The sequence below is a fragment of the Etheostoma cragini genome, chromosome 9, assembly GCF_013103735.1.
Source record: "Etheostoma cragini isolate CJK2018 chromosome 9, CSU_Ecrag_1.0, whole genome shotgun sequence".
Classification (NCBI taxonomy): Eukaryota; Metazoa; Chordata; class Actinopteri; order Perciformes; family Percidae; genus Etheostoma; species Etheostoma cragini.
This window is the reverse complement of record NC_048415.1, coordinates 10,081,578-10,096,144: the sequence shown is the minus strand read 5'-3', so window position 1 is coordinate 10,096,144 and position 14,567 is coordinate 10,081,578. Positions and strand designations below refer to the sequence as shown.

Below are 14,567 nucleotides of genomic sequence, written 5' to 3'. Positions count from 1 at the left end.
TTTGCCTATAGGACCCCCTCGAAAACGAGATGTCACATCTCAAGGGATTATTCCTAATAAAGAATTTCTACACATTTAGTATAGTGAAAGGTGGGGGATGGTGGCAACGGTGTAGTGGATGGGGGAGCAATGGTGCTCTGTTTACATTCAGGTTCAGAAGGTCAGAGCACCAGAGTGCCATGGAGCAAACACAGATCACTTACAGACAGTAAGAGAGAGAGTCATTGCTTCACGGCCGTCGAATGGACGGATCGGGGCTGATTCGGCGTGAAAGAGTGTGATGTGTGTGTGTGTGTGTGTGTGTGTGTGTGAGAGAGCAAAAGAGAAGGGATGATAGCGGTACATACTTTGGTGAAGCCCCGAAAAAAGATAGCTTCTGCAGGTAATTTCCACACACATACACACTCTGTTTACTCTTTACCCTCTCTTGCTCTCAGGCCCTGGACAGTTGAGAGGAGTCAGTGAAAAGGAAATTAAAGGCAACCATCCTTACAGTTTTGCTCTTGTCCGCTTGACTGCCTGCATGCCTGCCTGCTTGCCTGCCTGCGTTCCCTGGGTAATGTTTATGCTGTGCCCTGTCCAGGACAGAATAGATTCGCCCACACAGCACTGTGCTCTCAACCAGAACCTAAGTAGGTCTGGCAAGCTCGAGCCACAGTCCCATTCACTCTCACTCCTCTGGATTAGGCCCTATGGCCTGGGGCAACACAGCAATGACTGCATTAATAGACCTAAGATAGCATCTCTCCACCCCACCCTAAAAATATCTATCCAGGTCTTTCATATTAGGACACATCAGCAGGTTGCTTAATTCCATCCATCAGCTATCCCAAAGTTTAGCAGGATAGTTTGCAAACTACTTGAGGTAGTTTTATGAGAAGTGTTGAGTGTCTGCGGGATCGGTCAAAGCCCTTTAGCTGGTATAAAAGTTGTAACAGGTTGCCGGAAGTGATTTTTGAGTTGCATTCAACAAGTAATGACATAAATTAAATTGGATGTGCTCCAAGTTCCAAAGAAACATAATGGACAATTTTGTCATTTTGATACAAGACACAAAACAAAAAAGGGGACCTTTAGAAACCATCACGCTGCATAGCTTTTCACCATCACTCTGAGAAAAGCATTGTAAGCAAAACATATTTAATTCCCAATTGCCATGAAATTAGATGTAGCTGGCATTATCAAATTCATTACCTCCAAACTATTACAAATATTTCTTTAAATGATCCTACACATAAGTGGAGTGTATATAAATGAATAATGCTAATTCATTGCTGTGTCTTTTCTCTTTATGATGCATATAAGGGTTGTTTCTAGTACAGTACAGTCTGTGGGCAGTGAAGACAGTGCCGTGATGAGGGTGGTGGCAGCATGCAGGGCGCATTATCCAGCCTGTCAGACTTCCAGTGCCATGCTACGGGTAACACCACTCTGCTAGAACACAATGTCTCTTGATGCCAGCTGTAGAGATTAGCAGAGCTTTGTTTAATTGTGCTGCTTACATCCTGGAAGCTGCTGCTCTATTTTCCTTAGAAACTAGTCTTTAAAGCTCAGCCAACAGTTGCTGCTGCCTGTACATTTAGGTGCAAAGGCCTTAGGGATTTGGCAAAGCACTGCAGAGGGAGGCACCTGAATCAGCACCACCTTGCACAGGTGAGCATCAAACTGAGACAGATCTTAAAAAGGTCTAATTCAAACACCACTACAGACCAACGAGCAACAAATCTCAGTGGGCTTATGAATAAAGAGTTTCTTTCTCTAATGTCTACTTGTGCAATTGTAAACCAAGAAAGCGTTCAGAAGCCTCACTAGTGGCCCCTCGAGGCCATGTTTCCACTTTAATAAGACTGAAATGTTTTGCAACAAAAAGTCCTGAACCAGTGACAAATCTACCATCTGATGTAAATGGCCATCCTTAGAACCAAACGCTAGTTGGGATAAACACCATAAAACACTATTGTCAATTAAGTTTTGTCTAATTAGATGATTCCCCCCTCCCCTCTAGGGTTGGATATCTCATTTTTAGGCGAAATAAAACTTGCAAATTACACCTGCTGGCAAAGAGCAATCTAACAATGATGACCTGCTATCAGTGCACCACCAAAAGTTTCACTGGTGATTTAATTGAAGTCTGGAAAAGACCGGAAGCAGCTCAACAAACTTGTCTTTTTCTGGTTTATGTATTTATATTCACATTTTCAGAGACTTGTGAACACATGTTTTATCTGCGGGCTCATCAACATGTAAGGCATGCAAGTATGTAAGGCACCATCTTCTTTTAATTTCATTTCCTTGTGGCTGTAATGCCACTGCTGGCTGACAGACTTTTTAATGTGCAATGTCCTTATTTCTTTACTTGTGTTGATTTCACTTTTGTTTTCAAAAGAACATTATTAGGAATATACTTTTAATATTCAATATGCTTTTCAACTCTAAGTTTTTCTTTTTATGATGTGCTACTTTTTAAATTGTTAGTTGGGTGGTAAAGTATCCAGAAGTAAACCCAGAGCACAAGCATTTTATTGCATTGAAATGAACCTCTGTAATTTAGAATGCATATGACAAGAAACTTATAGCTGATGATTTTAAGCCAACGTAATTGCCATCCGTTTTTTAAATTGCTCTAGAGAGCATCTCCATCCACACAAAATGTGGTGCTTTCTGTTTCTGAGAAAACAGGGATACAGATGAATAAATCATTAATATGTCAATTACACTTTTTAGCAGAAAGCAGATTTTAGAATTAAAGTCCTGGAAATTCTCTGAAATTCCTTTGCTGATGTGTAAATGACACAGTGTGTGGCAGTAAAGCCCACTACTATGCTCTTTCAGTTTCCAGCTTGTTGAGCCTATGGTGTGGGGTCCAGATGTGCTATCTCACCTCTTCAGCATTTTTGCAGTCAAAAAGCAGGTCACGGAAGCTTCACTATCATCGCAGCCCAATATGCCAAATACAGGTGTTAGTATCAGGCTGGTGGCCTCTGGCAGTGAGGTGACAAGAAGCAGGCCGCCCCCTGCACACGAAGAGGGGATGTCTGGGCCTGCATCTGCTCGAACACCCATTAGCTCACACTACTCTGCAGTATCTGCATGTCTCCTGCTCTGCCAGCAGCACTAATAATCAAGTTATGATATGGAAACGAGGATGGGGTGTGCAGTGTATGTAACAGCGGAGTCAACTACAGTAGATATTTCAGATCGAAATTAAACTATCCACTGGACTGGAGCTTTAAAGATGAGGACATTTTGCCAGACAATCGAGAGATTACATTTTGACCTGATGGTTTAATATCTGGAGGAATATGATTAATCTACACAGAGATGCAGAGCATGCATCTAAAATGAAATGGTGGGGTCTCAGTCCAATATTAATAACTACATTGGAAAAACTGATGTTTATTATCAAAAAATCAGAGACTATTGTATTCTGTTAAATGTTACCGTTTGTAAGAATAGGTTGTCTGGTTGTGTATGTTTCGACAACATTTAATTGTGAAGATGAAGTCAGTATAAGTTGTATGTGAGCAATTGAGATAAGTGATGAATTGAGTACAAGAATGTGAACAATAATCAATGGGTAGACTATGGCTGAATATCATTTATCTATCTTACCCCTTCCCCTAGGTTTTGCGTGTTCATGTGAAACCCAGTGCTGTCCCAATTCTCTTTTTGATTAAGGGTTATTAAGTGAGGACGCAAGCTTACTTTTAAACAACGACTGATCAACTTTCGGGCTGAAAATGAGCAGAAGTTTCTTAAATCATGTGTTCATGTTGTACCCATTCATTATTGCATTGGTACTGTATTATTGTAATCATTTGTAATTAATTCCTGTTCTTGCACTTGTATGTTTTTGGTCATGATACGATATGATATGATATGATTATCAAAACGGTGAAAACTGATATCTTACCCCTTGGTTTCAAGGGCCAAGGGCTAGGGGTAAGGGGTTGGGGTAGGGGTAAGATGGAGAAATGGGATACAGCCTATGACTTTTTAATCATAAGTCTTGCTATAATGTTTTTTTTAATTCTCTGCCTGTATGTGTTTCTTATATTAACTAAATGTGCTGTCATTATGTCCAGTATTTCCCTGAATTACATATTTTATTCTCAAGAGACTATAAACAAAATTGAGATAAATAAACAAAATGACACAACAAGATTTAAAAGCAGGAGGTAATTTCAATTAAATGAGGCCTGGGATGTTATTTCAAGGTGTCTAATCTCAAGATGATGCCAAATGCAACATTGAGTGCAAAAATAATGAGTTAATCAATCTCAAGGAGAGCACGTGTTGGAAACCTTTCAAAAGGAATTCTGCACTTAGTGGTAAGCACCAACATGGAGAGGAGTGGATATGAATGGGCATGTCAAGCGAGTACATTGAGTACAATACACTTCTATACTGATGCATTATAGCTTTCAAGTCCGAAATGTGGTTTGTTGAATGAAAGAATGGCAGTGGTACAGGAGGATCTCCTCAGTGACAGCTGGCTGTCACAGGTAGATGATAGCTCTCTCTCTCTCAGTTCACTTCAATTCAAATTGCTTTATTGGCATGAATGTCAGAAATGACAATATTGACAAAGCATCAAGGATAATAATGTGAGAAGAAATGCATACATACAATTCATTGACTAAACTAAAAAAATATGTACTTTTAAGATAAAAAAGGGAAATCCGCCACAGTGTCAATCAATCAATATACAGTAAAATCTCTAGTGTGAAATGTAAGAAAGAAAAAGACAGAAGCAAACAAACAACAAAACGTGAAAAAAACCTTGAAGTAGACGACTAGGTGAGAAGGCAGAGTAAGCTGTGGGGAGATGAACTACAGATATTACGTGTTGTGCTGGTTGTCTCTCAGGCTGTGACATGGACTCACATGTCTTTTTTATTTCTACAGCTCTCACCCTATTTTTTCCAAGTAGATGTTTGTCTGGTCAGACAGTGTACAAAAATCTGGGTGTGTACATTTAATTTTGGTAAAGAACTGAGTTCTGATGTCAACATATGTGCTACATTGAAGCAGGAAGTGTTGCTCTGTCTCTACCTGTCTCTGTGGACAGAGCTGACACAGCCTGTCTTCTCAAGGCAGCCAGGTCTGTCCGTGGCGGCCGATTTCCACAGCCTGACTGTGTCCACTTAGACATTACATGCTCAGAGTCTTACTGAGTCCGGGGTCCAAATAGTGCTCAAGTGTTCAGCTACTCTCGTTTTAGGGCTAGCTAACACTCCATTTTGCTTTGATGTTTAGTAGTGTCTTTCCAATAAGTCCTGTATTTCTGTTTTTTGTCTTCAGATGATTTGGTTTAGCCGGATGGTTTGGTGGGTGTCCTGAGGTTCTGGGGGGTGTGAGGTGAGGGAGCTGAGGGAGGTGTCCTGAGGTTCTGGGGGCTGTGACGTGAGGTAGCTGAGGGACAGGACTAGCTGATTGACTATATTACTACTGTTCAGAGTCTCTACTACATACTATTCTCTCTCTCGCTCTCTCTCCTTCTCTCTCTGCCTCAGCCAAGCTGTCAATATGGATGGATGGGTTTAGCACCGGGAGAACAGAAAATGTGTGGAGGAAGATGACAGTTGACGCTGTCACATGATCATTAGGAAGAGAAAATAAGGACACTGGTCCTGCAGTGTCATTTTTCTTCAATAATCTTTCACACCGTTGTGTGGACGTTTTTACCCAAAGTTCTTTACATATCTGGTGTCTAAGCAGAGAACCCTATTCTTGGACATGTCAATCTTTTTCTGAGTGTTTTCCTCTACTGTTTTGACGAATTGCTTTCTGTCAGAGTCCATTAGTGACAGCAAAAACAATGATTTATTAGACGATAGAATTTTTTCTGCAGCTTTTCAACTGGAGGGGAGGTAAGATGTTCTGTCACAGCCCCACTTTGGGAATTAAAAAAAATAATTTAAACATAGACTTTGCGTGCTGCAAATTTTAAGGAAAATTGTTATTTCTAAATGGATTCAATGATAGGCATAAGGTTACTCCGGACAGATATTAAGTGTTATCCGTAATGGTGTGAAAGACGAGAAGATAGGAATAGCCAGGGAATAAAAAGCTGAAATCGGCAGATATACACTATAAAAATGGAAAGGTGGAGGAGAGGAGAGGGCAAGATGGTCTAAAAATTAGACAGACCTGAGGATTATACTGTAATAAAACATATATTTTTGCCAAACAACGTAAAATCAGTTATTATGCTTGGCACGGTAGGACTCCTTTTGGAGAACTACATTACTTTCCTAATAAATATGAGGGTGCATTGTGCACTTACCACTGGGTTGTTTTCAAAACCTCTTTAGCTTCATATCTTCAGCCCTCTCTAGCGGCTTCTTCTTTTACTTCTTCTTCTTGTTACTCTCTCACGTGTACCTTTAAAGTAGATAAGAAAAGGGGGAGAGGGAGAGGGAGAAAAAGAGAAAAAGATGAAAGAGAAACATCAATGAAAGGGACTACTAAATGAACTGCCTCCTCATGTTGTAGGTGGGGGAATTCGACAAACGCTAAGATGAGCTTCTCTCTCTCTCTCTCTCTCTCTTTCTCTCTCTCTCTCTTTTCTCCTTGCCCTTTGTGACCGCAGGACGACAGTTCTCGGGCGAAGAGGAGGTTTGCCACTGATTGCCTGAGAGCAGTGGAGTGCGAATCTGCATGAAGTCCCTCCTGGCTTCTTTTTTTTTTATTTCTCCTTCACATCTCTAATGATCCTGTTCCAAATCTGTGGGTGTACGTGTGTGGGTGCGTGGGTGTGTGGGTGGATGGATATGTGCATAAGTGTGGTCAATGTTTGGATAATTAGCCATGTACTGCATGTACAGATCCAGAGGTTGATGGTTTCCATAGCAATTTGTGTATGTGAAGGGATGTATCCATGTGTGCAGTCATGTTTGTTTGTAGTTATTCTGTAATTTCAAATACAAAAATAACAATGCATACTGTAAATCAATCTTAATGTTTTTGTGTCAATGCGTGTAAGGGGACATGGGCTTGTGTGAAATACTATGTATCTGGATGTCTACTGCAACAGCATTACTCGATATTTAGTCAACATTGTGGGTCATGTCTGCAGCTATAGTCCATGAGTCCATTCTAAGGAGCGTCCACTGAGCAAGGTTATCAGAGGAGCTCATCATTACCCTGTCCCCAGGGTCTCCTTCTAAGTAATGACATGATATCAATGCTGGCACTTATGACAGGGGCATCATCCATTAATATGGACACTGAGGTTCCTATGGGAGAGCTTTCCTAAATGTACTACATGGCCTGTTGCAGGAGCCTTGTCAAAATGAGAGTTTTGTACTTTATGTCGGGATTTGAAAATACAATATTTATGCAAGTTCTGCATACCAACATTAAATCACTATGCAGATAGAGTGCAAGTAATGAGAACGGATAATTCATACCCTGCACAAATGCAGTGCCATCCACACGGCCAATTATTCTGACTGCTGCTACAGTCAAGTACTCTGCTTCTTTAAGAAATTAAAATCTGGATGTTCACATCATATGGGTGGGATGCTGAAATTGAACTTCCACTTGCAGATAGCATTTGAAAAATAAGGTATTAGCCGCTTTATGACGTTAAATTGCTACTTCTCAAAAAGTGCTATCAAATTTGACAATAATTAGACAGCTTTTGCTTTGTTGTCAGATAAAGAATGAAACACTTAGCAGCAGAAAGGACAACAAATTTCTACTGACATCTATCTGTCTTCAGGCCGATGTAATTTACTTCTCTCTTCCTCCACCCTCCCGTCTTTGGATGATGAACGGAACCTTGCTTTTAGACAGTCTCCCAGAATTCTCTATGGGCATTATTACCTTGACGGCCGATGGTCATGATCCTTTATTCTGACAGGCCATTGGGGTCAGGTCGGCCCTCGCTGGCCAATCAGTGTCAACTTACAGACTGGCTACAGAAAGATCCCCTGATACAGCGACGGCAGAACAGGGAGAGTAGGGAGTGGATGTGTACGTGTTAAAACATTGGTTTGTGCACATGCCATATAGAGCACACATGGTGACAAATACAGTTCTTATAAAGCACAATTAATTTATGTGTGTTTCTGATGGTAACAATTTTAGTATACTAGAGTGTGTAAAATTAAATCATTTTGCATGAGGTCGGTTTTAAAAGCAAGCAGCACTGTTTTGGCTAGTTTGTGTACAGATTTGTCTGGAAATAAATGCATGTGTGGCTGGATACACATGCGTGTCAGTGAGAGAAAAAGGAAAGTGAGGCAGATTCTGCAATACTTCCTCCTCCCACACGCCTGGCTGCCAAGACAAGCGCGGGGGAATTTGTTTAATGTACAGCATTTATTCACTGCACACACGCTGTTGCACTACCGCTTCCTCCGTCGCATGAGACACTCCCTTGGCTGGGCGAGTCGCCATTAATAAGCCAATATAAAAGGTTGCATGGCCACACAGCATGGAAGTTAAAACTCAGCCGAAATGAACATCTATCAAGATAGTGGAAATCTCGTCCGGCGTCCTCACTATAGCTTGCAGGTGTGAGTGTGACGCTCATTGTTGTTTTTACCGCTGCTCATGGGTTAAGCTTTGCTTCGTCCACTCATGTGGAAAGCCGCTCCGGTTTGTTTTCTCATGACCCTGCAACATATTGGCATTGAGTTTGGTCATGGTGCTGGGACAGATGGCCAAGCATTATGGTGCAATGGCAAATTGGGAAATGAAAACATGCATGCTCAGAAATGAGTCCATGTATTTTCTCTCTAGCAACGTGACCACATAGGGTACATTCACAACAGAAGAACAGGAAACTTTCACTCACTGAGCATCCATGAAAACATAAAAGCCCAAAGTAAGAAAACACTAGGCTGAGCTACTCTGTGCAAATGTCAACAGGTCTGCAACTGGAAAAGTAAAAAAACTGGACATTTCAACCTTAGATGATTAAATGTCAACACTGTTTCTGCCTTGATGTGACAAAAGTAAAGAGATTTTGTTTCTCTGTGAATAAAAATAATGTTGCCATGGTAGGACCCGATGTCTTCCTGCCCTGTCCTCACACTCACCTCCTTACTCTCCATGGTTCTCCAGGTACAAAAGAACTGATATGCCCAAAAGTAATTAAAAAGGAGATAGTCGCCACAGTATGAGGATAAGAGGAGAGAACAGAAAGGATGGCGAGAAAAGGGGAAGAAGAGAAAATGGGTGTGAAGCAGAGAGAGGGTGTGATTTGAACAGAGGGGGGAAATGTAAAGTTTGAGGTAATCAATATGAAGGGATGTGTCAGAGAAAAGCGAGAGGAAAAGTGGGAGGAGGAGAGCCGACTGTCAGGGGAGGAAAAGATAAGTCAAGAAGAGAGAGGAGTCAAGAAGGGACAAGCTGAACGAGAGGAAAACAGTGCGGAAACGACAGGTGAACACAAGACAAAGGAAAAAGACAGAAGAGAAGACAGGCGGGGAGAGGAGAAACGTTGAGGAGAATTAAGGATGAGCAGAGAGGAAAAGACAAGAGAGGAGATAATGGAGGAGGAGACAAAAGTAGGAGCCAAGAGGAAAAAAGAGAGGAATAAAGAGGAAATGACAAGTTGAAAAATAAGATCAGAAAAAGGAAGCGATCAGGGAAGTCAAGGGGATTGAGGAAACAATAGTCCTTACATGCTGCTTCCATATGTGACTTATAAAGAGTTTGAGCTCTTGGCAGCTGTCTACGGTACACACTTATGAATTCATGTGCGAAAAAGTTTGACTCCAAATTTAGTTATTTTGTTTTTGAAAATAATAAATAAATTAAAGTTTAGTTATGTCCCAAAAAGATAGGTGCCTTGGTAGGCAAAATTAGACGTTAACATACTGGACTCTAACTTCCTGAAAAACCACAGCTTTATCAAAACATTAGGAAGGAAGCGGTGATAAAGTTGCAAACCTTTGTTGCCATCTTTTTGACACCATTTACCTTTGAATGATTTCAGAATTCTGTGCCGATGTCACAGTCACATTATGCTGCTTAAAATATGCCTTCAAAGAAACTAAAGTTATTTGCTTTAACACTTATTTGCTCATATTTAAAGGTAACCTACACAACATTTGTCTCAGTTTAATTCATGTCACACAATACATATCAGGAAGATTGTTCTACCGACGTACCACTAAGCTTGCCTTTCACTATCAGGAATTTCAGCTTTTGCCTTTAACAGTGCAAAGTGAGATGCACATGGAATTCACTGAATTCATTAAGTAATTGACCTCAGCCGTGTTGCAGTATATATCCACTGCGCTAGGTTTTGATGCCTTCATTCTCTAAACATAAAATGACTTAAAAAGCACTTATACAATGGCCTGGGTCATGACCGAAAGAACCAGATCCAGGGTACAAGCGGCTGAAATGGGTTTCCTCAGGAGGGTGACTGGTGTCTCCCTTAGAGATAGACCCTTAAGACCCTTAGAGGGTGAGAAGCTCAGTCATCCGAGAGAAGCTCGGGCTAGAGCTTTGCATCGAAAGCAGCCAGTTGAGGTGGTTCGGGCATCTGGTAAGGATGCCTCCTGGGCGCCTCCCTAGGGAGGTGTTCCAGGCACGTCCAACTGGGAGTAGGGCTTGGGGAAGACCCAGGACTAGGTGGACAGATTATATGTCCAACCTGGCCTGGGAACACCTTGGGATCCCCCAGTCGGAGCTGGTTAATCTGGCTCGGGAAAGGGAAGTTTGGGGTCCCCTACAGGAGCTTCTTTCCCTGAAACCTTATACCAGATAAGCGGATAAAGATGGATGGATGGATGGATATAATCGTCTGACGTCGTCATACTCAGATTCTAGTCAGAATTTGAATCCCGTAGGAAGGACGGCAAAAACATCTTTTTGATCAACAAATGCCTTGATTACGGTTCTCTGTTCCTCTTTTTAAATGAATGCTCTGTCGTTATCTTCTATAACAGACGCGAAGTGGGAATCTACACATCTCATTTCTCCAGCGGCAGCCGTCTTTGTTTTAAACAAATTCAACCCAAGCGCTCTTTGGTGAGAGGTTGATTACATTACTGTGGATTATCTGTCCAGCAGCGTGTAAAGCCCGCCCTGACAATTTGATTGGTACAAACAGCTCTGGTTCGAGCAGGTTAGTTGCACCACAACGGATCAAGTCCAGAGCGAACTTCCCTACCCTAAATATTTTGGGCGGGGCTAAGTTCGGCTGGCTTCCAGGATACAGAAAAACAGGCTTTCTAGGTGGCATTACATGTTTAAATACAACTAAATGTTTCACAAATGTCATGGGTAAGATCCGGTCAGTGGTCACAATGTACAGCTGTCAACAGCTGTGGGTGCTCTCCTGATGTATGCCTAATGTCCTTTAACAAGCCTCTACCTGTCTCTACCCACTCTAAGCTGCTCTGGTTTAGAGCTTTGGCTGAATGCCAAAAAATGCAAATGTAAAAAAGGAGAAGCTACATCATGGAAATTACTGTTTCAATTCAAAGGCATTTAGCAAGGCACTGAGGCACCAGTCGAGCCCCCTTTGGGCTCTGACAAAGAAATAATGAGACATGCATTGGATAATAAGCTCCTTTAGTCATTCAAATGCATTCTAATTTACTCCAGGCAATATTCTGACCCACACAAGACTGCAAATGACCAAATGTCGACATGTCTTGCTAGTACTCTTCCTTTTGTTTTATCCAGTATGCAGTGTCCATTCATTCCAACTGTGTGGATGAATATGCAGCAGCAAGTCTTACATACAGCATGCACAAAATGCAAATGAAAATAGTTTGCACAATTAAGGGCTGCAAGTCGATCAGTGTGATCGAGTCCTTTTCTTTTTACATTGGAAGGATGGGAGCCGTGTCATCTGCTGTTGTTGGTACACTGTGCGTTATTAAGTCCAGAGTCAAAGCAGCCGTCTACCAGGACATTTTAGAGAAATTCATGCTTCCTTTAGCAGACAAGCTTATGGAGATGCTGACTTCATTTTCCAGCAGGACTAGGCACCTGTCCAAACTGCCAGAAGTACCAAAACCTGATTCAATGACCATGGGATTACTGTACTTGATTGTCCAGCAAACTCTCTTGACCCAAACCCCATAGAGAATCTGTGGGGCATTGTCAAGAGAATAATAAGAGGCATAAGACTGAACAATGCAGAAGAGCTGAAGGCAGCTACTAAAGCATCCTGGTCTTCCAAAACCCCTCAGCAGTGCCACAGGCTGATAGTACCCATGCCACGCTGCATTGAGGCAGTAATTCTGCAAATTCATGCAGTCATTCATGCTTTTTTATTGAGTTATTGTAATATTCTGAGAATTTGAATTTGGGGTTTTCACAAGCTGTGAGCCATAATCATCAAAATTATAACAAATAAAGGCTTGAAATATCTCACTTTACACGTAATGAGTCTGTATATCAGTATAACCTCTTAAGTTGAATTACTAAGATAAATAAACTTTTGCACAATATCCTAATTTTCCAAGTGTCACCTGTATGCTTTGAAGTCTACTGTCTTCAAACTCAGAAGAACCTGATTCAGCTGCAACACTGCTGGAAAATGCCCAGAGAACCCTGCATCAACTAGTTTCCAGTTAAATACTTTGTGAAAAGCCTTTTTGTCATAGTGCCTCCAAATTCACTGAAATTGTCAAGAGTCGCATTTAAAACAAACTCCTCACTCAACCAGAGTGCCTTTGTCCTGCAACCTCATTATTCTCCACAGCTGCCAACTAATCCTAACCTGTGTGCTCTGTCAGAGAACCTCCACACTCTCAAACACTCCAGCAATGAGCCACTCTGACTGAAGTTTCATTAGTGGGGGCCTGTTTTGTGCAGATAAGTGCAAAAGCGTCCATTATACTAACATGCTCTCAGCAGAGCCCTAGTCATAACTACTGCCATGCAACATTGGTTAAAAAGTCTATGAGGTGATCTGTCTGATGTGCAGCGACACGTACACAAGGTAGATCTTAGTGCGTATGTTTGGAGTGAGCTCATGCGTTGCATTTTTTTTGCATGTATAGATTAGACATCTGTGTATGTTTTTGTTCAATGGGGAGTGAGTGTCTATTGGCATGCTGTATGCGGTGACTGATATTCAATTAGTCCACCTGCCACCTCTACACGGCCCGGCATTCCAGCGCTCAGTAAATCAGTTCACCTGACAGCACACAGGTCGATATAAATATTAACTCCTCCATAAATAATGTTATTGTAGGCCCTCATGTTAATGGTTCATGATACGATGGTCGTGATAAAGTACAGCGCATGTTCTATTGTGAAGGTGCTGGGGTTTAACAGGGAGCGAAAGAAAGATAGACGGACTAAATCCCCTTCGATGTCCTTCAATAGGGAAGTTAGTGACATTGGTTTGGAAAGGCGCCGAGCTGGTCACAGCTGTGTTCCCAAGCCTGATTGGCTAGGGGGTGGGGAGGTTTTGAGAGTTTGAGGGGGATTGGTGGGGGTGGGGGTGGGGGGTGGGGGTTTAGAGGGGGAGGCTGTTGGGACTGGACACAGCGGATTAATTATTATAAATCATCTCCCAGGCCACATGTTTATGGCTGCTTCTCAAACTGTGGCCTGACTATGCAATTTCCATCTGGTACAATGCAGTGTGTATGCACTGTGTGTTTGCAAATCACGAGGCCTAGCGTTGAATAGAAGAATGGCTTTGCTGTTTGTGACAATGGCCTATATTTTCATTGTGACAGCAAACATATCATTGTAACGTCTTTATGGTATAGCAAGTAGCTGGAAAGAAATGGCTAGCATCAAACTGAGACTGTGTGTGTGTGTGGGGGGGGTAAAAGACAACTTATTCACTTCCCCTCAGGGTCAAAACTATGGCAGAGAGGCAAAAGCTTCAGGAGTTTTGTTTCACTCATTCAGAGATGAAATGAACAGAGAGTGCATGCTTTTGTCTGAAATGCTGCGTATCCACATACAGTAGTTGCACACATTTCTTTCATTTAACTTCTCAGTAGCCACACTCCTCTACATGCTGGCTTTTGAGCGGCTTCACTGGTTCAATTGCAAAGTTTTGACAGAAGCTCATCAGTTGCTAAGGGAAAGAGCAGTTTTACTCATTCACATGCTCCTTAACAGATGTTGACTTAACTTCCAGCATGCAAATTCAATTTAGGGGATGGTACAGTAAGTCACAAGCTTCTCCAAACCCTCTGTTAGATGTGGCATAAATTGTGCCCTGAGTAGCAGCATACTCATAAATGCATGCCTTAATGGGTTAGCATTATCAACAAAGCATTCAAAACCACTGTGCAGTCCAATCATGAAATAATTGTAACATTTTAATTCCCATTTTCCATGTCTAGATGCTCCTTCTTTACACAATATTGAGAAATTAAAAGAAAAGAAGAACAATAAACAAACATGTTTTGTTATCCGCTCGCAGGCAACGGCTTGCAAATAATTAAATGAATGAATAAATCACTGCAGAGAAATATTAATCAGCTCTTACGCTCATCTGGGAGGGAGGAGGTGGTTGGTGCACTGCATGGTGATTGGTGGGGAGAGGAGCAAATGAATGTGTCACACACACACACACACACACACACACACACACACACACACACACACACACACAC

At 41.8% G+C, this 14,567-nt stretch overlaps 1 protein-coding gene across 17 annotated transcripts in view; it reads right to left on the bottom strand.

The window, feature by feature from the left end:
* The window catches only part of ptprsa (protein tyrosine phosphatase receptor type Sa), a 230,675-nt gene that overhangs the window by 177,833 nt on the left and 38,275 nt on the right, over positions 1 to 14,567 (bottom strand). For all 17 annotated transcript variants that reach the window (XM_034882191.1, XM_034882194.1, XM_034882196.1 and 14 more), the window contains exon 2: positions 6,290 to 6,387. The gene's annotated coding sequence lies outside the window, so the exon portion shown is untranslated. The remainder of the gene's footprint in view (positions 1 to 6,289; positions 6,388 to 14,567) is intronic.